The sequence below is a fragment of the Humulus lupulus genome, chromosome 6 (assembly GCF_963169125.1).
Source record: "Humulus lupulus chromosome 6, drHumLupu1.1, whole genome shotgun sequence".
NCBI classification, from domain to species: domain Eukaryota; kingdom Viridiplantae; phylum Streptophyta; class Magnoliopsida; order Rosales; family Cannabaceae; genus Humulus; species Humulus lupulus.
The window spans coordinates 115,478,705-115,505,475 of record NC_084798.1 but is presented as its reverse complement, the minus strand read 5'-3'; the positions used below and the strand labels follow the sequence as shown (position 1 = coordinate 115,505,475).

The 26,771-nt window shown below is 39.2% G+C and overlaps 1 pseudogene; it reads left to right on the top strand.

The window, feature by feature from the left end:
- The first annotated feature begins 687 nt into the window (after nt 1-687).
- Nucleotides 688-26,771, top strand: part of LOC133785399 (uncharacterized) — a 73,968-nt pseudogene continuing 47,884 nt past the window's right edge.

The window sequence follows — 26,771 nt, the reverse complement described above, 5'->3', positions numbered from 1 at the left end:
GGACAAGTCCCCTTCAGGTTCATGAGCGGTACATTGGACTACTCCCAGATAGAAGTAGAAAGTGAATGACTGCTATGCTGATGGTGTTAGTACTAGGGAAGCTGTGTCACGGGTAAGGTTCTAGGAAGTATCAGATTGGTTTCGCCAGGGGTATTCGGAATAGTGCTACAAGAAAAGAAGCCACAAGAGAAAGGGACAGGTATGAGGAGATTTGGACTAAAGCCACAAAGAAGCTGCTGAAGAACGTCTAAAGGGTAGGAGGTGCAACAAGAATGGCGGGTGTGTCATCTATCGCATAGGTATCTTCGCAAATAGCTACATCAGAGATTGGAGGAGTAGTAAAACTTGAAGTTAGATTGAATGGATAGTGTCAAGTCAGAGTGTAGAAGATAGGGTAAGAATTGATTAGCACTTGGTGATACAGGAATACATATGTTGTGGTTGGATGTGAAAGAGTAGCATAAAGAAGCAAATTTCTGATAAGGATATAAGACTGTGAGGGTACACCTCGGGTTAGGGTACACCCAGGCTCAGACTGACGCAAGGATGGATCGAGCCTCGTGGGAGGTAAAAGAATGGGAACATGGTGGATACACACGGAACATTAAATTGACAGTTTATGCATAGTGTAAGGTACTTGAGTGTTTGGTCATCGGTAAGGAAAGATAATCTTGAGACTAAAATTCAATGGAACATAGGAGATGGATGGTTGGTGTTAGAAGTTCTCGATTGTGCGAGGAGGGGATTCAGTTGGAGGTGGATCTCCTACTTGAAAGGTATGTGTCAGTTAAAAAGGCCACCACAAATTACAATGGAATGGGCAAGGTAACGACTAAGATGGGTATAGTATTAGTGTGTGGTGATGAACAAATACGTATTCTTTGGATAATGGAATCTAGAGTGATGGTTTTATGGGAACAGGGAGGAACCCTCTCAAGGTATTACGTGTTAGGGTACCAGTATTGGATGAGTGATCCAGTGAGAATTTGGCGAGCAGGAGAGAATCTTAAACTGATATCATTTCATTCCCTAAGGTATGTCGTACCAGAACGATTGGATTGGGGACAAAATTCTGTGTACTTAGACATTAAGAGATAAATTGATAAGGAGGTGGATTATAGAAATGGACCATATTGAATTGTAAATGAGGAGATTGAATAGAGAAGAAGTTGTAACTCAGCTGAATGAGTTAGCATAATTTGGTTTGTACAAATTGGTAATGAAGTAGAGCATTGGTAATGTTGAGTTGAGACTCTATAGCTTCTAAGCTGTGGAAAGGGACCAGAGAGCGAAGGAAACAGAGTGGGAATCTGGAATTACCGATTGATTGCAAATAGGATAGCAATCTGAGGGCTTAACATTTATGTTAAAGGATTAGGTGCTAAGTGTGTGAGCACTTGAGACGCTAAGGATAGCGTAATTCTTGAAAAGATATAAGAACCTGCAAGTTGTTAACTTTGAGGTACAGAGTTCCAGGATGAGAGATTTATATCTCTCCAAGCTATGTAGCAAGAAAGAGTATGATAGTTTGGAGGAAAAGTAGTTCTGACTTTCGATTCGACAGGGATTCTAGGTCGTACTAAGGATTGGGCCGAGGGCTTATAAGCTGGTCTCACCTTGGTAAGGGTGATGACTCATAGGTATTTCTGGCATTGAGAATAAATCAATGAAGTAATCGTTGTGAATTGGCAGACTCTGAAGTTTCAGCAGATCTGGTGTGCAAGTAAAAGTAAAAGAGAATATAGCTATCAGAGAAGATCTTGTGGAACAAGATTGTACTCACGTATGGGTATCAGTGAAAATTAAGAGTAGAGGCGTCGGACCTTGGGAAAATTATTATAGCCAGGGGTATGGGGTATACAGTCTGATGTGTTCAAGTAAATTTCGAGGACGAAATTATTATAAGGAGGGGATAGTTGTAACGACCCAAAATTACTAATAAGGCTTAAGGGCCTTGATTAGTATGCCGGGAGGGCATAATTGGAGGTTAAGAGAATTAATGGCAAGAAAATATGGATATGGTTACTGGATAAGCAGGAAGGCCCTATTTGGCTGGTAAGGGCTTAATCGTAATTTTGTCCCGTTAGGGCATAAATGTGAATGTGCGTGATAAATTGTTGAGACCACATTATTATGTGGATAGATAGATAAATGTATATATGCGTGTACATGTGTGTGCATTTGTAGCTATCGGCACGAGGCGATCCTAGGGAGCAAGTAGCGGGAAAGTTACAACGGGGCTTGATAGTTGACTTTGGATAAGTCAGGGATATTATAGGTATCGGGTAGTTATTTAGACTAATAGGTTGTGAAAATAAATATATGGAGATATATTTGAGGTTAGGAAGTCTAGGTGGGAATGTTGGGGAATTTGACCATTTTGCCCTCGAGGACGTTTCCGGCACCCCGAGGCTCAGGATTGACTTAACGGGATAAAAGATAGACTTGGTTAAGACAGAAGCTAGTGAAAGGAAGATTAGACCGACTCTCATTTTCTCTCCCTCTTCTCTCTTAAGGGAACTAGGAAAAACCACAAGGAAAACAGAGGTAACTTGGAGGATTTGGGCTGGGATTTCAAAGGGTTTCAGTGGAGATCTAAAAGCTTAGCTCAAGGATTATCCAAGAAACATTTTAATCAAAGTCAAGGTGAGAATCAAACTGTGTTTTTGGGGTTAGAAGCTCTGAGTTTTCTGAGTAGTAAAATAATTATAATTTTGGTGTTTAAGGTTGAATTGAAGCTAGAAACTTGGGAACTAGCTGGGATTCTGCTTAGAGAAGGGGTTCAGCTGAAGAGGTAAACTTTTATTTATGATTTAGGAGTTTAAGTTTGAGTTTTGTATGGTTGGTTTTGGTGTTTGATGTTCTTGAGTTTCAGAGATTGAAACATGGATTGCAATGAGATTTAGATTGGGTTTCCTGTTGAATTATGATGTTAAAGTTGTCTTAAAAGTGTTGGGAATGATTGATATTGAAATAGGGAGCTTTGGGATGATTTTGGGTAAGGATTGAAGGTTGGAAATGGTGGAAATTTTGGGCTCGGAGGGAAGGGTCGTGGCTCTGTTCTAGAGCGCTGCGGCCCTAGGATGAAGATGAGCCAGGAAGGCTCGGCCAAGGGGGAGCGCCGCGACGCCCAAGGCAAGGGCCGCGGTGCGTGTCTTCCTTCAGGGAGGGCCTTTGTTCTGTTTTAAGGGCAGGGCCGCGACTAAGCTTTGGGGACCGCAGCCCTTAGACGCATACTTGAATGTTCAAGGTTTTAATGTATGGGGATAGAGCGTAGGGTGCTCGAGATCAATCTCACCACCGTGCTTGGTGGGATTCGATTTCCCGGAAGCTAGTTTTGTATACGAAAACCTATATTTGAATATTAATGGAATCCATTATCTTGGTTGTGACTAGGTGATAAGCTAGGGCTCGGGAGGTGGATCGTACTCGGGGGTCGTCCTTTCTAATTAAAGCACTTGGAATCAAGGTAAGAAAATTGCACCTATGTAGGTGGATAGGTTGGGACTAAGTGTTCCCTATATTTGTCTGTATTGCTGTGAGAATATGTTGGGACTAAGTGTTCCCTATATTTGTTTGTGTTGTTGTGAGAATATGTTGGGACTAAGAGTGCCCTATAATTATATGAATGTCAGGAGGTGGTATTATGCCACTGGGACATGTGATAAGCGGCCTAAGGGTGCCGAAATCAACATTTGCGCACATGGCGCAGCTTGGACACTGGTATCCGAGGACAGTGATGAGGACACCAAGACCCAAGTATCAAGTCAAGTTCCAGTTGGTCCAGTGACGAGGGCACGAGCCAAGAGATTCAAGGAAGAACTTAACAGCCTAGTCCACAAAGTCCTAAAACAAGAGGAGACCGTGGTCAACATTGAAGGAGAACAAAGACTTGTCTTACTCATCAAAGTTGACTGAGTTTAGGAGCTTAATGAGTCTTTTTATTTTTAGTCACGTTTTTTTTAGTCTTTGTTTATTTTGTGATAAGTCAAACATTTGACTTGGTGAGTCCAATAGTCCTTTTGTCTTTAATTTTCGGTTTTCATGAGGAAGACAAAAGGCTTGTCTTTAATTTCGGTTTTCATTAGGAAGACAAAGGGGCTGTCCTTAATTTTTCGGTTTCATTAGGAAGACCAAGGGTCTTGTTTTCATGTAATTTTCGTCCTTATAAGGACTGCCAAAACAATGTGAAAAATCAGATTATGTTGAAAGAAATTGTGAGTTTATTTCTTCTTGAGTTCTTGAAGAAACTTTTGAACTTATCAGGAGATTCCTTGTGGCGTTCATCCTGACTTATCAAACGGATTCCATCCCCGTTTGTGGCGTCTTCCTCATACCAAGGTTCGTGCTTGGCTAAGCATTGGGTCGCGGTTCCATTCCAATCTCGTGTGTTCTTGGTGGCTGTTCCATATTTGGTGTCGGGTTTTGTCACACTTGTTGGCGTGGTTCGTATCAGACAGCTTATTAATCACTGAGCTCGGTTAAGCTGGCCGGAGTCAGTGGGTATGTCACTGGGATTGGCCTAAGCGAGCCAAAGACAGTGAATTAAATAGAGGGTACGGCCTGCGGGCATTAACCCTAGTTATTGCTTGGCATGTGTTCTATTATTGATTATTGTGTATGATTTGATGAGTATCTGGAGTTGAATTATTGGTTATCGCCAGCTGACAACACTGCGGAGATCGCCAGACTGCGACAACAAGTCGAGGAACTTTTGCAGCAACAACGTCAACAGGCGCAGACTCAACCTCAGCCTCCGCCGCAGCCACAGCCACAACAAATGGCCCCAGCACCCCAACAACTTGGTCCATATGGGGGATGGCCAGTGGCGAACTACGCGCCATATCCAATACCGAATATCGAGTCAGTGTATGAGAGGTTCCGGAAACAGCACGCTCCAAACTTCGAAGGGACTACAGACCCCTTTGAGGCAGAAGAGTGGCTAAGGAACGTGGAGCCGATTTTGACGCACATGAATCTCAGTAATGCGGACCGCATATCCTGCGTCTCGTCATTGCTCAAGAAGGATGCCAGGATATGGTGGGACTTGGTCCAGCAATCGCATGATGTTGCCACCATGACATGGACTCGATTTGTGGAGCTGTTCCACAAAAAGTACTACAATTCAGCTGTATTCGCTTCCAGAGTTGAGGAGTTTGCCAATTTGAAGCAAGGAAATTTATCGGTGGCAGAGTATGCGCGTCAGTTCGACTGCTTAGCTAAATTCGCATCTGAGATGGTTCCAACCGATTTTCTGAGGGTGAACAAATTTGTTAGGGGACTTCGACCGAAAATCGAGATGGGGGTTAAGTTAGCAAACCCAGGAAATACTACATATGCCGACGTTCTTGAGACAGCAATAGAAGTAGAAAGGTTGCAGGCTAATGTAAGTAAAGAGGAAGCCGGTAAGCCTGAACCTAGACAGCAGAGTCAACCTCAGACCAGTCGGAACAGCAACTATAATGGCAACAATCAGTCAGGCAACAACGGTAATAGTCAGAAGAGAAGGCATCCTGACAACAAGCAATCTGACAACGATAAAAGGGCACGAACAAATAATGGGGGAAATAGGCCGGGCTACGTGGAATACCCGCCATGTGCTAAGTGTCAGAAGAAGCATCCTGGAGAATGTCGCGCAAACACCAAGGAATGTTTTAACTGTGGTCAGGAAGGGCATCGTAAAAGAGATTGTCCTCAGCGAAAGCCAGAAGGGAAGAAGGACGACAAGATGGTTCCTCCTAGGGTTTTTGCTTTAACCCAAGGAGAGGCTGATGCTAGCAATAAGGTGGTCACAGAGTCAGGTTTCTATCCTCAATAACTTATGCTCTGTATTGTTTGATTCAGGAGCCACTCATTCGTATATCTCGTTAGGAATGATAGAAAGACTAGACAAACCTTGTGAAAGATTTAGAACTAGGTTTGTAATCGAGTTGCCTTTGGGCAAAGTAGTTCTATCATCACGGATAGTACGAGGCGTACCGATCAAGATTGAGGACATAGAACTAGAAGGAGACCTGATAGAGCTAGTGATCAAGGACTTCGACGTAATACTAGGCATGGATTGGCTAGCACGGCATGGCGCAACCATCGACTGCAAACGCAAGAAGGTGATGTTCGAGACTCCTGACGGCCAGAGATTATGCTTCATGGGACAAGCTTCAGGATTACACACCCCGTTAGTATCATCTCTCAAAGCTCAAAGAATGATGGAGAAAGGATGTCAAGCATTCTTAGCCAGCGTCACAAACGTGGAAAAAGAGACACCACTTAAGATTGGAGACGTCCGTATTATACAAGAATTTCTAGAGGTATTTCCCGATGACTTGCCAGGATTGCCGCCAACTCGGGAAATAGACTTCACGATAGAATTAGTACTGGGCACCGAGCCTTTCTCTAAGGCACCATACCGGATGGCACCTACAGAACTCAAGGAGTTAAAGACGCAGCTACAAGAACTCCTAGACTTGGGTTTTATTAGGCCAAGCCATTAACCATGGGGAGCTCCGGTACTATTCGTGAAGAAGAAGGACGGTAGTATGCGGATGTGTATAGACTATCGCGAGCTGAACAAGGTAACGATTAAGAACAAATACCCGCTACCTCGGATCGACGACTTGTTTGATCAACTTCGAGGCGCGACTGTATTTTCAAAGATCGATTTACGATCCGGGTATTATCAGCTCAAAGTAAAAGGAGAAGATATTCCTAAGACAGCCTTTAGGACTCGTTATGGACATTACGAGTTCTTGGTTATGTCCTTTGGTCTTACTAATGCACTAGCCGCGTTTATGGATTTAATGAATAGGGTCTTCAAGGATTACCTAGATAAATTTGTTGTTGTATTCATCGATGATATCTTAGTATACTCCAAGGATGAAGTAGAGCACGAGGGACATTTGAGGTTGATCTTGATGCAATTGAAGGAGCATCAACTCTACGCCAAGTTCAAGAAATGTGAATTTTGGCTTTCGCAAGTGGCGTTCCTCGGGCACATTATATCGAAAGACAGAGTTGCAGTAGACCCATCAAAGGTAGAGGCCGTGAAGGATTGGCCCAGACCAAGAACGCATATGAAGTAAGAAGCTTTCTAGGGTTAGCAGGTTATTATAGGAAGTTTGTAGAGGGCTTTTCAAAGATAGCCACTCCGCTCACCAACCTGACTTGGAAACAACAAAGATTTAACTGGAATGATAAGTGTGAAGAAAGCTTCTAGTTGCTTAAGGATAAGCTTTGCTCAGCACCAGTACTCAGTGTACCGACACCCAACGATAAGTTCGTAGTCTACTGCGATGCATCAAAGCAAGGATTGGGTTGCGTGCTGATGCAAAATGACAAGGTGATAGCCTATGCCTCACGACAATTGAAGGAGTACGAGCAACGCTATCCAACTCACGATATGGAGTTGGCAGCGGTGGTCTTTGCATTAAAAATCTGGCGCCATTATCTTTACGGAGAACGGTGCGAGATTTATATGAACCACAAGAGTTTAAAGTATTTCTTTACTCAGAAGGAGCTCAACATGAGGCAGGGCAGGTGGTTGGAGTTAGTAAAGGATTACGACTGCGAAATCCTATACCACCCAGGAAAGGCGAACGTAGTTGCCGATGCGCTTAGTAGGAAAAGTTATGGAAATTTAGCAGCTTTATCTGGAATAGAAAAGCCGCTATAGCAGGAGCTGATCAGTGCCGAAATAGAAGTAGTTGTAGGCAAGCTGGCTAACTTGTCTATCCAGTCAAATCTGTTAGAGGATATACGAATTGGTCAGGGACATGACGACACCTAGCAGTACATATGGATGCAGTCAGAGAAGGCAAGGCTACAGATTTCTCAATATCTAGCCAAGGTTTATTGAGATATAAGGATCGGGTATGAGTGCCAAATGATCAAAGTATTAAGAAGACGATTCTGGAAGAAGCGCACAACACCCCATACTCAGTTCACCCAGGGTCTACCAAGATGACTCATGATGTTAAGGCAGTATATTGGTGGCCAGGGATGAAGAAGGACATAGCAGAGTTTGTATCTAAGTGTCTTATATGCCAGCAAGTGAAAGCAGAACATCAGCGGCCTGCAGGCTTATTGCAACCGCTTAGCGTACCAGAATGGAAGTGGGATGATATAGCTATGGACTTTGTGACGGGTCTGCCAAAGACAAATAAGCAGCATGATTCCGCTTGGATAGTAATAGATAGACTAACCAAGTCGGCTCATTTTCTGCCTGTTAAGACTTCATACACGGCAGACCAATATGCAGACATCTATATACAAGAGATTGTACGGTTGCATGGAATCCCCAAGACGATAGTGTCGGATAGAGGATCGGTGTTTACGTCAAGATTTTGGGGAAGTTTATAGCAAGCTATGGGTACTAAGTTAAGCCTTAGTACAGCTTTTCATCCTCAGACAGATGGGCAGTCCGAGCGTAGGATTCATATTTTAGAGGATATGCTACGCGCGTGTGTACTTGATTTCGGAGGATCATGGAATAAGTACTTACCGTTGATAGAGTTCTCCTACGACAACAGCTACCAGTCAATGATCGGGATGGCACCTTATGAGTTGCTATATGGAAGAAGGTGCCGATCACCGTTGCACTGGGACGAGGTAGGAGAAAGGCAGATTCTAGGCCCCGAAGCTGTTAGACAAGCTCAAGAAGCAGTAGCGCTTATTAGGCAGTGTATGCTTGCTGCTCAAAGCCGACAGAAAAGCTATGCGGATGCCAAGCGACGCGATGTGGAATTCCAAGTTGGAGATCAAGTCTTCTTGAAGATATCTCCTATGAAAGGTGTAAAGCGGTTTGGGAAGAAAGGCAAGCTTAGTCCCTGATTCATAGGTCCTTTTGAGATATTGGACAAAGTGGGAGCAGTTGTGTATAGACTAGCCCTACCGCCAGCACTAGCAGATAGTCACAACGTGTTCCACATCTCGATGCTATGCAAGTATGTGTCAGACCCATCTCACGTCCTCAAGTACGATACGATAGCACTCCAGAAAGACTTAAGTTACGAGGAACGACCGGTTAGCATCCTGAATAGGGGGGGGGATGAAGCAATTACGGTCCAAGAGCTTTCCTATAGTCAAAGTCCTATGGAGTAATAGTTCTGAACGAGAGGCAACGTGGGAGTTGGAGGAGGACATGCAAGGCCGGTATCCGGAGTTATTTGGTAAGTAAATTTCGAGGACGAAATGCTTTTTAGTAGGGGAGAATTGTAGTGTCCAAGAACTTTACTTAGTTAGCTAGTTAGATAGTAGTATAATTGTAATAATAGTATTATCTTTATGATTGTGGATTTTTGGTTCAGACCGGGATTTATTTGGACACTCATAGTAGTACTTGTAGATTTTCTAAGTTTAACCTATAGTTTAGGAATATTAATTTTAACCTAAGGTTTGATTAATATGACTGATATTGAGGATAATATTTATTATACTATAAGGTTTAGATAAGAACCAATTAGATAATATCACATGTTATGTATGGGTTTATTAATGATTAAGTATTTTGAGGATTAAATTTATTAAGGTTAAAATTTGAATACTCTAAGGTCAGTCAGCAGCTTTGAAAACGTTAGAGGGCTTAGTCAAGGCTGTTTACTCAATTTAAATTAAGCTAACAAATGTGTAATTTCGTGTTTAAATAATCAGCGTATGCCGATATATCACAGCTATAGGGGGCGATATATCGCAGCACGAAGATACGAAAAACACGAAACGTTGCACGATTGCCTCGGGCATACTGGCCCAGGCGATATATCGCCTACAGGGGGCAATATATCTCCACTCTCAGCATATTTTGAAAGTTTTCAAAAATGTTCTCCATTCAAACCTTCAACCTCTTGATAAGTCCAGCATCTTTTTGAACGAGTCTTCAACCTCTGCTGAACGATAATTCAAATTATTTTCACTTAAAAAGCCATTATTTTTATTCAAGTTAAATGAAGATCTTTTCATTCCTAAACTCTATAAATAGGACCTAGTACCCAGCCATTTATTCATCTATTACTCTAAATTCAGAAGCTGCAAGTTGCTAGGTGAGTGTGAGAGTGTAAACACTTGGGTTGGGAATTATAAGCTTGATCACTATAAGCTTATCAAACACTTGGGGAAGTAAGGTTTATTCACATTTCGGTTCAAGGTTTAGATTGGTCATATAAGTCTTCAAGGTATTTCCAAGCTCTAGTCCATTTCTGTATTATGTTCTTTAAAAATTCGCATAGTCTTCTACTCATTCTAACCTTATTCGTATTCTTGGTTAGGAAATCCAAGTTCTTAAGCACAAGGTTTTTGGTAAGTATATTTTGATAGCATAGTCCCTTTTTCACTTTCATCCCTATTCTTCAATATACTCACCATATTATAAATGGTTTTTAGGAGTGTTCCGAGGTCCCAAATCAGTTCCCATATCCCGGTTATTTTGGTAAGGAAAATAGGATAGGATTTATGTGCTATATGATTTTATATGTTATCTTATGATTTTATGTTATGTAATATGTTATGTTAAGTATAATTGTAGACTTGGGCATATGACCTATATGACTAACAAGCCCCAAATAGATTATGGGCATATGACTTGCTTAGCTAGCAAGACCCCACTAATCTAATGGGCATATGACTTGCTTAGTTTATGGGACCCCAAGTAATATAGTATGTATGTGACATAAGTGTTATAGTATGTTTTATGTTGCATTATGAATTTTTATGTATATGGCTATATGTTAGATTTTCCTTGCTGGGCATTAGGCTCACTCCTTTTTGTTTATATGTGCAGGAAAATAGTTTTAGTGGCGGGTAAGGTTCTTGGCAGCTTGGGGAATGTGTATTGAGGCGGAATGGATTCAAAGAGCCGAAAGTTTCGATTCGAGGATGTAGTTTTTGTTCTTATGGTTTTTATATGTATTTTTCCGCATTTTATTATGTAATCTCTTTTTAATTATCATTATGTCATGTTTTGGTTTTAAAACAATGGGATCCCATATCCTAACTTAAATTTTATGTAAGTTTGACCTTTGTTTTTTTTCAAAGTTTTAATAAAGTTATGATCTTATCACTTGTAAGTGTTATTAAGAATTAGTGTTTATGTATAGTTTTCGTTAATGGTCTAAAAGTCTAGAGTAGTTGGGTTATTATAGTGGTGGATGCGTTGAGCCGGAGGGGCCCAGGTCAGTTATATAGTTCCACCCAGATTTTGAGAGTGTTAGCAGATGAGATGGCCAGAGCAAGGATAGAATTAGTGGTGGGCCGGTTGGCCAACATCACTCTGCAGTCGACCCTACTAGAGCGGATTAAGGAAGGTCAGTTGGTAGACGCTCAGTTACAGGAGGTTAGAGAGAATGTCTTAGCGGGAGTAGCTAAGGACTATTTTATTTCTGAGGTTGGTTTGTTACAGTATCAGGGGCAGATTTGTGTCCCAGCTGATGTGGGAATGAGACGAGAGATACTGGATGAGTCGCATACTACACCGTACTCACTTCATCCGGGTACAACGAAGATGTATATGGATATATGGACGTTATATTGGTGGCTCGGGATGAAGAAGGATGTGGTGGAGTACGTGGCTAGATGTTTAACCTATCAGCAGGTGAAGGCTGAGCATCAGCAACAAGCAGAGTTGCTTCAGCCTTTGGGTATTCCCGAGTGGAAATGGGAGGATGTTACTATGGACTTTGTGGGAGGTTTACCCAGGATTGTAGGGCTTCATGACTCGGTATGGGTGATAGTGGACAGATACACCAAGTCAGCTCATTTTCTTCCAGTGAAGATGACATATACAGTGGATCAGTATGCAGAGTTATATGTGAGGGAGATCGTACGTCTCCACGGGGTTCCTAAGTCTATAGTGTCAAATCGGGATCCTATCTTTACCTCCAAGTTTTGAGGTAGTTTACAGAAGGCTATGGGAACTTAGTTGAAGTTCAGCACAGATTTTCATCCTCAGACTGATGGACAGTCTGAGAGGACGATTCAGGTGTTGGAGGATATGCTTCGAGTGTGCGTGATCGATTTTGAGGGATCGTGGAGGAAGTATCTTCTGGTGATTGAGTTTTCATACAACAATAGTTACCAATCAACGATTTGAGTGGCTCCCTATGAGATGTTATATGGGAGGAGATGTTGATCACCCATTCATTGGGATGAGATGGGTGGGAGGAAGTATTTGGGACCGGACATGGTTCAGAAGATAAATGAAGTTATTGGTAAGATCAGAGCTAGGATGCTCGCCTCACAGAGCAGACAGAAAAGCTACGCTAATCCCAAGTGTAGAGACGTGGAGTTCTAGGTTGGGGACCACATGTTTCTGTGGGTTTCACCACTGCGAGGGGTGAGGAGATATGGGAAGAAGGGCAAGCTGAGCCCTAGATTCATTGGACCTTTTGAGATCCTAGAGAGGATCGGACAGGTGGCTTACAGGCTAACTTTGCCACCGTCATTGTCAGGATTTCATGACGTATTCCATGTTTCTATGCTCCGGAAGTACGTCTCCGATACGACACATGTGCTGAAGTATGAAGACTTGGAATTGCAGACAGATTTATCCTATGAGGAGCGACCGGTTCAGATTTTGGATCGGAAGGATAAAGTCCTATAGAATAAGACGATTCCTCTGGTTAAAGTATTATGGAGGAATAGTAGGGTTGAGGAGGCCACCTGGGAGTTTGAGTTAGCGATGCGGGATGAGTATCCCGAGTTATACAGGTAAATTTCGAGGATGAAATTCTCATTAGGAGGGGATAGTTGTAACGACCCAAAATTTACTAATAAGGCTTAAGGACCTTGATTAGTGTGCTGGGAGGACATAATTGGTTTTATGTGTGATTTTAATGATTAATTGGTTTATCACATAATCTTCCTTTTCCTTCCTTCAGCCTCTACTACTTTCTAAAAATTCCACTAAGTCTATAAAGGCAGAAATGACTCTTATCCTCTTTTAACCACCAAATGACCATTTCGCCCTCCCACTTAAATCCTAAGCCTTTAAACACTCTAATGGAATTTTGGTCATTTGTTCCCAATTCCCGATAATTCGTCGAGTGTCCCTAATAATTACCTCTTAAACATTGACACTTAACAAATCACCAATTACTTTCCTCAATGTCAAATAGTCTGTAATATATTTCCCAAGTTCCCAAAAATACCCCCAGGCTCTCCCGAGCTGGGTATAAATCTCTGCTGTGACTACACTAAACCTCTCTCTAGGATCTCCTCGAGTCATAAGCTGCAAATATATCCACATAATAATGTGGTCTCAACAATTTATCACAGATAATCATGTTTATGCCCTCAACGGGCATAAATTACAAATATGCCCTTATAATCTAAACAGGGCCTACATGCATACTAATACTCATAATCATGCTTCTCATATATCCATATAATCATATAAGCATGCTTATCACATAGTCATGCATTTAATCATTTAAATCACACATAAACCAATTATGCCCTCCTGGCACACTAATCAAGACCCTTAAGCCTCATTAGTAATTTTGGGTCGTTACGGTGGGAGTGTTAATCATACATATGAACATCTATAGCTTCTGATGAAGAAGTGAAATGATGGTTTCCTTTTAGTTTGGTTCAAGGTGCTAAATGATAGAGATCTCATTTCAGTAATTAATATTTGTTTACTGAAATATCATTTACAAGGAACTAAGTGTTTTAAGGATAAAATACAATGAGGGGTAATGATACGAACCACACCAACGATTGTGGTGAAACCCGACACCAAATATGGCAGCCACCAAGAACACACGAAATGGGAATGAAGAACCGCGACCCAATGCTTAGCCAAGCACAAACCTTGGTATGAGGAAGACGCCACAAACGGGGATGGGAATCCGTTTGATAAGTCGGATTGAACGCCACAAGGAATACCCTTGATAAGTTCGAATAGTCTCTTCAAGAACTCAAGAAGAAAACCTCTCAATTTTCATTTCATCAAAAATCTCCTTTCCCAAATGTTTACAAGGCCTAATATAGCCGAAAAATTACATCAAACAAGCCCCTTTGTCTTCCTAATGAAAACCAAAAATTAAAGACAACCCCTTTGTCTTCCTAATGAAAACCGAAAATTAAAGACAACCCTTTGTCTTCCTAATGAAAACCGAAAATTAAAGACAAAAGGACTATTGGACTCACACAAGTCAAATGTTTGACTTTTCACAAAATAAACAAAGACTAAATAAAAAACGTGATTAAAAATAAAAAGACAAGATGACAAAATACAATAAGACTCATTACAAGAGGCTAAATATTGATCAAGCTCCTAAACTGAGTCTTTTGGCTCGCGCTCTCGTCACCGGACCAACTGGAACTAGACTTGGATCTTTAGTCTTGGTGTCCTCATCATTCCCCCCCTCTTGAGAAGGATTTGACCTCAAATCATCACCTGCATCAAAAGGACTCAAATCAGAAACATAAAAAGTAGCACTAACAGTATACTCACCTGGTAAATCGAGTCTGTAGGCATTGTCATTGATCCTTTCTAGCACTTGAAACGGACCATCTCCTCGAGGTAGCAATTTGGAACGTCTATGTGCTGGGAATCGCTCTTTCCTCATGTGTACCCATACCCAATCACCGGGGTCAAAAACCTGCTTGTGACGACCTTTGTTAGCATCAAGTTGGTTAGTGTTTAAAAGAGCCTCCTTAACCTCACTTTTTTTTGCATAAAAATTATTTTGTTTTCTCTCTAATTTTCCCTCATTGATCGAACTCTTCTCTTTCTTTTCTCTCTCACTTGATTCGACCCTTTTCTCTCTTTGTCTCTCTTTTTTCTCACTCTCATTCATCTTTTCACTCTCCTTCTTTTGCTCACTCAATTTTTTTTTATCACTCAATTTTTGCAACCTCACTTGGTCTTCATATACTTGCTTTGGCGTCAATGGAGATAGAGTGATTGTTCATTGATGGAACGTGAATGAGTACTTGTTGGTGAAGCCATCATGCTGGACTCGCCGATCAAATAGCCAAGGCCTTCCTAGAAGGAGGTGTCCAGCTTGCATGGGAACCACATCGCACAATACCTCATCCTCATACTTGCCAATTCGAAATGATACCAGCACCTGTTTTGTAACCCTCACTTCACCACTATCATTCAACCACTGCAACTTGTATGGACAAGGATGTTTAAGCGTTGGGAGCCCTAGCTTTTCAACCATGGAAGAACTAGCAACGTTAGTGCAACTACCACCATCAATAATAACACTGCATACCTTGTCTTTCACATGACAACGAGTGTTAAAGATGTTCTCCCGCTGCACCTCTTCTTCCTCTTCTTTTGCTTGCAAATTCAAGGCTCGTCGTGTGACTAGTGCAAGCATCTCACCAGATTCTGCCCCAAACTCCTCACCACCCATAGAAGCGTCCTCCAATGGTGGCATGTCATCAAGATCATCTTCCTCTTCGGAATCTATCTCCCCATTATCCCGAATTACCATAACTCGCTTGTTTGGACATTGGCTAGCTATGTGTCCTCGCCCCTGACATTTGAAACATTTTATCTCACTAGAATGGGACGAAGTAGGGGCTGTTTTACCTTGAGGGGTCGTGGCTGGTTTTTGTGTAAAGGATGAAGTAGGTTGGTCTTCTTCCTTCTTTGGATAGTTCGACCGCCAAGGTGTTGCACTTGAATTGTGTGGGCTCGGTCTTGGTTTTGAACTTGTACTACCCCTCTTGAGCTGCCTCTCAACTTTGATTGCCATATGCACCAAATCTTCCAATTCCACATAATGGTGTAGCTCAATTGGATTAGCAATCTCTCGGTTCAACCCATTCAAAAACCTTGCCATGGTTGCCTCCCGATCCTCTTCAACATTGGCTCTAATCATAGCCATCTCCATCTCTTTGTAATACTCATCAACACTTTGGTATCCCTGACGAAGACCTTGCAACTTAAGGTACAAATCTCGATAATAATGAGGTGGTACAAACCGTCGTCTCATCACCCTCTTCATAGCCTCCCCAAGTGTCAATGGCACGATCTCCATTTCGCCTCCTGTTGATGCACAGCTGATCCCACCAAACAATAGCATAATCAGTAAATTCAATGGCAGCTAGTTTTACCTTCTTCATGTCAGAGTAGTTGTGACAATCAAAAACCAACTCCATCTTCTTCTCCCACTCAAGGTATGCTTCAGGATCACTCTTCCCCTGAAATGCTGGAATTCTCATCTTGAAATTTCCTAAATAATTATCTACCTGGTTCCTAGCTTCTCTATCCCGACCATACCTCCTATGGTTACCTGCCGACATCCTATGATGAGGACACCAAGACTAAAGATCCAAGTCTAGTTCCAGTTGGTCTGGTGACGAGGGCGCGAGCCAAAATACTCAGTTTAGGAGCTTGATGAGTCTTATTGTATTTTGTCATCTTGTATTTTTTATTTAGTCTTTGTTTATTTTTGTGAAAAGTCAAACACTTGACTTGTGTGAGTCCAAGAGTCCTTTTGTCCTTAATATTCGGTTTTCATTAGGAAGACAAAGGGTTGTCTTTAAATTTCAGTTTTCATTAGGAAGACAAAGGGTTGTCTTTTGTCGGTTTTCATTAGGAAGACAAAAGGTTGTCTTTATTTTTCGGTTTTTAGGAAGACAAAGGGGCTTGTCTTGATGTATTCTTCGGCTATATAAGGCCTTGAAAACATTTGGAAAAATCAGATTATGTTGAATGAAATTGTGAGTTTATTTCTTCTTGAGTTCTTGAAGAAACTTTTGAACTTATCAAGGAGATTCCTTGTGGCGTTCATCCTGACTTATCAAACGGATTCCATCCCCGTTTGTGGCGTCTTCCTCATACCAAGGTTCGTGCTTGGCTAAGCATTGGGTCGCGGTTCCATTCCAATCTCGTATGTTCTTGGTGGCTGTTCCATATTTGGTGTCGGGTTTCGTCACACTTGTTGGCGTGGTTCGTATCAGTTGGTATCAGAGCTTAGGATCATTCGGTTTGGCCTATCCTTTTTTTTATTCTTTCATTTGTGTTTCTATTCTATTCGTATTTCAATTTTAGGGTTTCTGAAATAAAAAAAAAAAAAAATCTATCTATTCGTGTTCTTGATTTTCTTAGTCTTTGTTCTTGTTTTCCTTCTAAAAACTCGAAACCATTATAGTTAATCTCTTTATTCCAGATTGTTTCTTTGTTCAAATCGTGTTCTTATTTCCTAGTTTCCATTATTTCTTTGTGAAATCCCTTGAAATCCGAAACTAGTCTACACAAAGTTTCAATTCCTTTGTAATCCCCTATTTTGTTTTCTTTTCATTTCTGAAATCATGAATTAGGGTTCTTAACGTGAATTAGGGCTTTGAGTTTTATCTTGTTCTACTTGTGGAATCTGACTTTGCATTGGTTTTCTCTAGTTCTTATTGTGAAATCCGAATTTTCATTGAGTTTCTCTTGCTTTGCTTTTGAAATCCGAATTTTACCTTGGGTTTCTCTTGTTCTTATTGTGAAATCTGAATTGGGGTTGAGTTTCTCTTGTTCTTATTGTGCAATCCGAATTGGCATTGAGTTTTTCTCTTGTTCTTATTGTACAATCCGAATTTGTTTTATTGGGAAATCTGATTTGGCATCGAGTTTCTCTTGTTTTATTGTGAAATCTGAATGGGCAGTGAGTTTCTCTAGTTTTTCATTGTGAAAATCCGAATTTGCATTGAGAATCTATTGCTCTTTTGTGAAATCCGAGTTTTTTTGTTTTCGAATCCAAGTCTGATTTTTTTTTCTTGTGTCTTGTACCTATGTTTGAGGACCAAGAGGAAAAAAAAAAACAGAAAAATTCAAAGGGATTCGAACCTTAAAAAAAAAAAAAAAAAAAAAAAAGTCTGGAAACCTCTCTTAAAATTTTTTATTCTAATCTTGTTCCTTATGGTCTAGAGGCCTTTTTGCCAAAACCCCACACAAGTGATCCAAAAATCATCATTTTTCATCAGTTTTTCTATGTTCGTTTGGTTTGTTCTGGTTTGATTTGCTACTTGAATCCTCCATGATATTGTGTGATTAGTTTTGAAAGAACTTAAAGAAGAATACGAGTGGAAAAAAGGCAGAGGTGTGAGCCTATTTGAGGGTAAAAGCCATTGAAATTGAGTGAAACATGAGGGGATACAAACCACACCAACGATTGTGGTGAAACCCGACACCAAATATGGCAGCCACCAAGAACACACGAAATGGGAATGAAGAACCGCGACCCAATGCTTAGCCAAGCACGAACCTTGGTATGAGGAAGACGCCACAAACGGGGATGGGAATCCGTTTGATAAGTCGGATTGAACGCCACAAGGAATACCCTTGATAAGTTCGAATAGTCTCTTCAAGAACTCAAGAAGAAAACCTCTCAATTTTCATTTCATCAAAAATCTCCTTTCCCAAATGTTTACAAGGCCTAATATAGCCGAAAAATTACATCAAACAAGCCCCTTTGTCTTCCTAATGAAAACCAAAAATTAAAGACAACCCCTTTGTCTTCCTAATGAAAACCGAAAATTAAAGACAACCCTTTGTCTTCCTAATGAAAACCGAAAATTAAAGACAAAAGGACTATTGGACTCACACAAGTCAAATGTTTGACTTTTCACAAAATAAACAAAGACTAAATAAAAAACGTGATTAAAAATAAAAAGACAAGATGACAAAATACAATAAGACTCATTACAAGAGGCTAAATATTGATCAAGCTCCTAAACTGAGTCTTTTGGCTCGCGCTCTCGTCACCGGACCAACTGGAACTAGACTTGGATCTTTAGTCTTGGTGTCCTCATCAGGTAAAATGGTATTTTAGTCCCATCTCATTGTAGACCGTCTATAGAGGATAGAGTGACAATTATGGTTGTAACAATGGATAATTAATAGCGTATCAATATTTTTTATAGAGTGTTCTATGAATTCAAGAGTCCAATTCTGAGTCTTTAGTGGAGTCACGAGGAATTAATAAGTTAGTAAATTTATTTGTTAGATTTATGATAACTTATTGGAGCTTGATTTCATAGGCCCATGGTCCCCACTGTACCTTAGATAAAATCATCTAGATAGTCTCAATTAATTGATTTAATTATCAATTAGAATTATCAAAGTTTACCAGGTCAATTTTGGATAGTTTCACAGAGTTATGTAAATTAGAGAAGAAAAGAGAAATTAGGGAAGATTTATTAATTAAGATAAATTGATATCTGAATTAATAAATAAGTTTAAGTCAAGGTTCACATTATAAATAATTAATTCGATAAAGGATTTAAATAATTATTTAATTAATTGAATCAATAGAAAATAATACAGGCATTGATTTTAAGTCCGATGAGCTTATAATCAAATGGGAAATTTCACGGGCCTAAAGCCCATGATAATTTGGACCTGGGGTTGTTAATTGGATATTATTTTATTGATTTTTTAATTAAATAAATGACCTAAATGAGTATATAAAAGGAATGTTAAGAGAGAGTTGAAAACACAAGTCACAAGATAACAGACACAAGTTTCTAATAGGTTTTAGATTCTCTCTAAACATAAGTCCTTTTCTAAGCCTTATTGTTCTTTTCTTTTCTTTTCTTCTCTCTGTATCTATCTCATGTGTTAAGAATTTCCCACTCTAGTCTAGGTGATTCTAAGGATACTTTGAAAGGTTGTGATGAAAATTGAAGATCGATTCAGTTTATTGGTAATACTCTGCGACAGAAAGGATACAAGGGTTAGAGAAACTGAAGGAATGACTCATTTATTCCGCTGTGTATAATGTAAGTATTCTTATCATTATTTCTCTTTGAATTAAATTTTAGAAACATGTTCTAGGTTGTCTCATATTAACTTGTTTAATATTAGATCTACATAATAATAAATAAAGATCTTGTATAAGTTTCCTAACAGGCACCGTATGAAGCCCTGTATGGGTTAAAGTTTTGGTCCCCTATTCATTGGCACGAAGTCGGTGAAAGAAAATTTTTGGGTACAAAGGAAGTGGACAAAGTTACCGAATATATCAAGAAGATTCGGGAGAGGCTGCAGACCTCCATAGATCGACAGTGCAAATATGTGGACCGACACCAAAGACCCTTGGCATTTGAAGCTGGAGATAAGGTGCTCCTGAAGGTGGCTCCGTTGAAGGGAGCTCTGCGTTCGTTTGCTTGAGTACATGATGTATTCCATGTATATATGCTAAGAAAATATGTGGAAGACCCGAGCCATGTATTTAGTTACGAATAGTTGAGGAGAATCTGAAATTGTGTTACGAAGAGAAACCGGTGAGGATTCTAGATCACAAGGATAAGGTGTTGCAAAAAAAGACTACACCCTTGGTTAAAGTGCTATCATATAACCACAAGGTGGAAGAATCAACATGGGAGCCAAAGACCGGATGGGAGAGTTATACCAACAGTTGTTCTAAGTTTCGAGGATGAAACTTGTATATATTGTAGGTGTTGTAACGCCCCACATTTAGGGCACCGGGTAAACCCTAGTTCGTGTATTTTAATTCCCTGTATTATGTATTATTTCAGGGGAACATTTTATGTTACAAGAAGTTCGTGATGTTTGAATGCTAGCCATATTGTCATAAGTGCGATTTTTTTAGAAACCGAGACCTTTGGTTGTGGATCGGGGCAAAAATCCAAATCGAGTAAAAATCTCAGATAAAATATTCTTGATGGACTAATTACGGCAAAACTAAGTTTGAGCATAAACTTAAAAAAAATAATAACTATAGGTTATTTTAATAATAAAATATGATAAGTTTGGTGATGTCACATTTTTTTTAAATTGATTTTTCTCACTAAGAAAAATTAATCAAAACTATACACTGTGTTAAATAACTTTTTGAACTTATGTTCAAGCTTATTTGAGGATTAATAAAATTTAAATTAAGCGCACTTTGAGGCATGTGTGGCTGGTTATGTAGAGTACTTGAGTGGGAAAAACTTGCCTAATAGAATTTCAAGAAAATGGCAATCATTATTTTCCCATGTTATCATCTTTTTTTTATGGAAAAGAAAACTTAGCTAACTTCAACACTCAATCTCACCATCCAAGACCCCAACCGTACCCCTCCCACTCTCTTACTCCATCTGATTTCTTTCAGCACAAACTCACAAACTCATCTCTCTCAAAGCTCCCTTCTCTCTCTCTAGAAGTTTGAGCACCATTGAAGAAAAAAAAAACTCTACAAATCCTAAGGTAACAATGCTCTAACTATGTCTTTTTTCCCCATATCTTTTTCTCTTCTTCTTGGCTAGTTTTAATAATTGTTTTTTACTTCATGAAACACCATTCATCTCATCCCCTTAAAAGTTGAAGAAGATCCATTGAATGTTTCACAAAAATCTTGAACCAAAAGATAAGAAAAAGGGTGAGTTCTCTTGTTTCTTCTTACCATCTTTCTTTTCCTTCTTCTTCCTATGTTGACCAAACCTTTAAGGATTCTAAAACTCTATGCATGTTTTTTTAACACTCACCACATCCATCATCTCAAACCTATGTGTGGTTGATGCAAGTGTGAGCACCATCATCTACATGCATGCAAGCTTAGAAGGAAATTTTTGAAAGAGGTAAACCCTAGAGAAAACTCTTTTTAAGCACCCCTATCCTTTTCTTTTTCTAGCTCTATAATCTTATTCTTAGTGTTTATGGGAAGGGATTCAAGTGTGTGAAGTGTTGACAAGTTATCTGAAACCTTAAGAGCTCAACCACCCCAAAGGCTTGAACATAAAGAGGTAAAAATCTTGATTCTTACCATAATATTTTTATGACTTTAGCAATTTGATTGTTTTTTTGTGAGTTAAATTAGTTATTTGGGTTGTAATAAGGTTATTTGGTGGGCTGATGATGCATGCATGAGGTTTGTGTGGTGTTTGGTAGCTTGGAATCCAAAGTTCCATAGGATTGGTTGATGCGTGTTTGCTGCCATAAATTTTCAAAGGCTTCCAAAGGGCCAAATCATACCTAAACGGCCTAATTATTCAATGAAAGATTTTGTAATATGTTATTTGGAAAGATTACATGATTTTAACATCTTGAACTACTGAAAAACATTTTATATAACTCAAGTTATGAGTTTTTGGTAATCTAGTGCAAGCTGGATTATGGTTTGGCAATTCCGAACTTAAAATTTTGAACAGTTAGTTGAGTGTGTAAAAATTATTATTTTTGGCTGAAATTTTTACTGAATTTTATGAACATATTGAGTATAAAGCCCATGAATCAGTTTTTAAAATTCACTATAGTTTTGGAGTTAAATTTTTTCTAATTTAGATGTTCAAAACTTTTTGCGGCCAAGATGTTGTTGTTACAGTGGCTTCCAATGGACCAAACACTAGGTTATTTTCAAATTTTCAAATAGGACTTTCAGAATTTCATTATTTAGGAATAGTACTTGATTTTATAATTTTGAAACACCAAAAAACGTTATGTCTAGGTCAAGTTATAAACTTTTTGTTATTAATGTGCGAGCTGGAGTGAAAAATTACAGCTTGAAGAGTGCATGTTTGAGCAACATTTTGACAAGTTTAAGATCAATATTTTTAGATGATTTTAATTATGTAGACTCTTTTCATATTAATTAAATGCCCTGCAAGAGTTGACTAAGAAATACCCCATAGATGGTGAGTTTTGTTTTTTCTAAAAATGTTGTCAAATCAAATTATGTTTTGGACATATTTGGTTTTTTTAAACTTTAAGTCAATTCACTAGTCAAATCATGTTTCTTTTTCTTAAAGTAAGTTTAAGATAAATTTCTATGGATTAACGGTTAAGATTTAAGTGTCTTAAAATATAATGAGGTTTTACATTTTATTGAAAAATCTTAAGATAGTACTCTTGTGTGAGATAGGACTAAAATTGTTCATTTGGTTAATTGAGAAATAAAATCTTTTTGGATAATAAAACTTATGAGTTTCTTAATTTACTGAAAATTGACCTTTTTTATTTACAACTTTAATAAAGCGGGAGATTTTAACACTTTTATTTTATAAGGAAAATAAGAAAGCAGTGATGAAAGTTTTCTTTAGGCTTAAGTAAGTGGTCTCTTTATGCAATTGGGAATTTATTTGCAAATTTTCGGCACCATTATTTGTTGGCATGTTTTTATGAATAATGTGATAAACCTATAAATTGAAGGGAAGTCTAAGTTTTAAGATTTAAGAGCAAATACTTTTAAAGTATTGAAAATTTGTTAAGTTCATTCATAGTCGCTCAACTTAAAGACAACAAATTAATTAATCAAACGCCATAGTTAATCTGAGTCACTGTATGGTTTCACTACAACGTTATCTAAACAAGAAGGCTCGCTTCTAGATAAAAGATTTCAACAAGCAAGCGCTAAGGAATGCAAGTAAGACAACTTATGATATGTTTGTTACAACATGTTAATGACTAATTTAGATAACTAGTTATAAGCTAATAATTTGAACTAGTATTAGAAGGTTTACTCAAGATCGTGGTCCTAGAGGGTTCACATACTCATGACTAAGGTAAGCACTCCAGCTAGCTACCGCGATGACTATGAACTCCGGCTAGCTACCGGGAACCAAGTAAGAAACCAGTTTGCCACTGGAGACTATGTAACTGTAAAAACCCTTATTGGGTAACTTTATTTTAGACAAAATATTTTAAATTAAGAAAAATCAGCAGCATATCATTAATTAATTATCACATAATTAAGCTGGTTTTTAGTGTGAAATTCTCATTTAGTGTGAATACAATTATGTACCTTATTTATGAGAATTAATCTTTATGGTAAAATATTGTATTTAAATTATTTTGTGAGAACATTTTCAGGGATTATGACCATTCAGGAATAAAAAGTTGATACGAACCACACCAACGATTGTGGTGAAACCCGACACCAAATATGGCAGCCACCAAGAACACACGAAATGGGAATGAAGAATCGCGACCCAATGCTTAGCCAAGCACGAACCTTGGTATGAGGAAGACGCCACAAACGGGGATGGGAATCCGTTTGATAAGTCGGATTGAACGCCAGAAGGAATACCCTTGATAAGTTCGAATAGTCTCTTCAAGAACTCAAGAAGAAAACCTCTCAATTTTCATTTCATCAAAATCTGACTTTCCCAAACGTTTACAAGGCCTAATATAGCCGAAAATTACATCAAGACAAGCCCCTTTGTCTTCCTAAAGAAAACCGAAAATTAAAGACAAGCCCTTTGTCTTCCTAATGAAAACCGAAAATTAAAGACAAGCCCTTTGTCTTCCTAATGAAAAAAAAAAATTAAAGACAACCCCTTTGTCTTCCTAATGAAAACCGAAAATTACAAAAAAAAGACTCTTGGACTCACATAAGTCAAGTGTTTGACTTTTCATAAAATAAACAAAGACTAAATAAAAAATACAAGATGACAAAATACAATAAGACTCATCAAGCTCCTAAACTAAGTCTACTTTGATGAGTAGGATTAGTCTTTGTTCTCCTTCAGTGTTGACCACGGTCTCCTCTTGTTTTAGGACTCTGTGAACTAGGCTGTTAAGTTCTTCTTTGAATCTCTTGGCTCGTGCCCTCGTCACCGGACCAACTGGGACTTAACTTGGATCTTTAGTCTTGGTGTTCTCATCATTCCCCCCCCCCCCCCCCTCTTGAGAAGGATTTGACCTCAAATCATCACCTGCATCAAAAGGACTCAAATCAGAAACATTAAAAGTAGCACTAACAGTATACTCACCAGGTAAATCGAGTCGGTAGGCATTGTCATTGATCCTTTCAAGTACTTGAAATGGACCATCTCCTCGAGGTAGCAATTTGGAACGTCTTTGTGCTGGGAATCGTTCTTTCCTCATGTGTAACCATACCCAATCACCGGGCTCAAAAACCTGCTTATGACGACCCTTGTTAGCTTGCTTAATGTACTGTTCAGTCCTTCTCTCTATGTTGAGACGTGCCCTCTCATGGATTTGCTTCACAAATTCTGCCTTCTTCTTTCCATCTAAATTCAAATGCTCAGAAACAGGTAAAGGTGATAAATCCAAAGGAGTTAGAGGATTAAAACCATAAACAATTTCAAATGGTGAAAATTTAGTAGCAGAATGCATGGAACGATTATAAGCAAACTCAACATGTGGTAAACAATCTTCCCAAGTCTTAATATTTTTACTTATGATAGCCCTCAACAAGGTGGATAGAGTTCTATTAACTACTTCTGTTTGACCATCGGTTTGGGGATGACAAGTAGTAGAAAAAAATAGTTTTGTCCCAAGTTTACCCCACAATGTTTTCCAAAAGTAGCTTAAGAATTTAGCATCCCTATCGATACAATTGTCCTAGGCATGCCATGTAATCTCACAATCCCCCTAAAGAACAAATCTGCAACGTTAGAAGCATCATCAGTTTTATGACAAGGGATAAAATGAGCCATCTTAGAAAACTGGTCTACCACCACAAAGATTGAATCCCTCCCACGCTTACTTCTAGGTAAACCCAACACAAAATCCATCGAAATATCAACCCATGGTGAACTAGGAATTGGTAGGGGTGTGTGTAAAGGCCATTTGGTTGAACTCTCGATTTAGCTTGCCTACAAGTGGCACACCTACCACAAATTCGTTCAACATCTCGTTTCATGTGGGGCCAAAAGAAGTGCTCTTGTAACATAACTAGGGTCTTAGCAACTCCAAAATGTCCCATCAACCCTCCCCCGTGGGATTCCTGAACTAACAAGTCTCTTAAAGAACAATTAGGTACACACAACCTATGTTCCCTAAACAAGAAACCCTCATGCCTATAAAATTTTCCCTCTGCAGATTTTTCACAAACACCATAAATCTCCCCAAAGTCATGGTCAACATGATAAAGCTCCTTAATGTGTTCAAAACCAAGTAACTTAGCATCAAGAGTAGAGATAAGGCATACCTGCGAGAAATGGCATCAACAACCACATTCTCCTTACCTTGCTTATACTGAATGACATAAGGAAATGTCTCAATGAACTCAACCCATCGTGCATGTCTCTTGTTGAGCTTGTGTTGGCCTTTCAAATGTTTCAAGGATTCATGATCTGTGCGAATCACAAACTCTTTCGCCCACAAATAGTGCTGCCATGTTTCTAAAGCTCGCACTAGTGCATACAACTCTTTGTCATAGGTGGGGTAATTAAGGGCAGCCCCACTTAGCTTTTCGCTAAAGTATGCAAGCGGTCTCCCATCCTGCATAAGAACAACGCCAATACCTATACCAGAAGCATCACATTCAACATTCAACAAACGTGTTAGAAAAGTTAGGCAAAGCAAGTAAAGGAGCATGAGTAAGCTTGTATTTAAGTAGCTGAAATGCCTCCTCTTGTGCTTCACCCCATTTAAATATTACATTCTTTTTGATAACTTCTGTAAGTGGTGCAGCGATGGTGCTAAAATCCTTCACAAACCTCCTGTAAAAGCTAGCAAGTCCATGAAAACTTCTAACATTACTTACACTGGTGGGGATCGGCCATTCTTGGATGGCTTTGATCTTCTCCTCATCAACCTCAATATCTGTAGCACTCACAACAAAACATAGGAAAACAAGCTTATCGGTGCAAAAAGTACATTTCTTGAGGTTAGCATATAATTTCTCTTTCCTAAGCACATCCAAAACAGAATGCAAATGTGAGGCATGATCATGCAAGCTCTTGCTATAAATAAGAATATCATCAAAATACACAACAACAAATTTTCCAATGAAAGCACGCAATACATGATTCATTAATCGCATGAGAGTGCTAGGTGCATTAGTTAATCCAAAAGGCATGACTAACCACTCATACAATCCATGTTTAGTTTTAAATGCAGTTTTCCACTCATCTCCTTCTTTCAT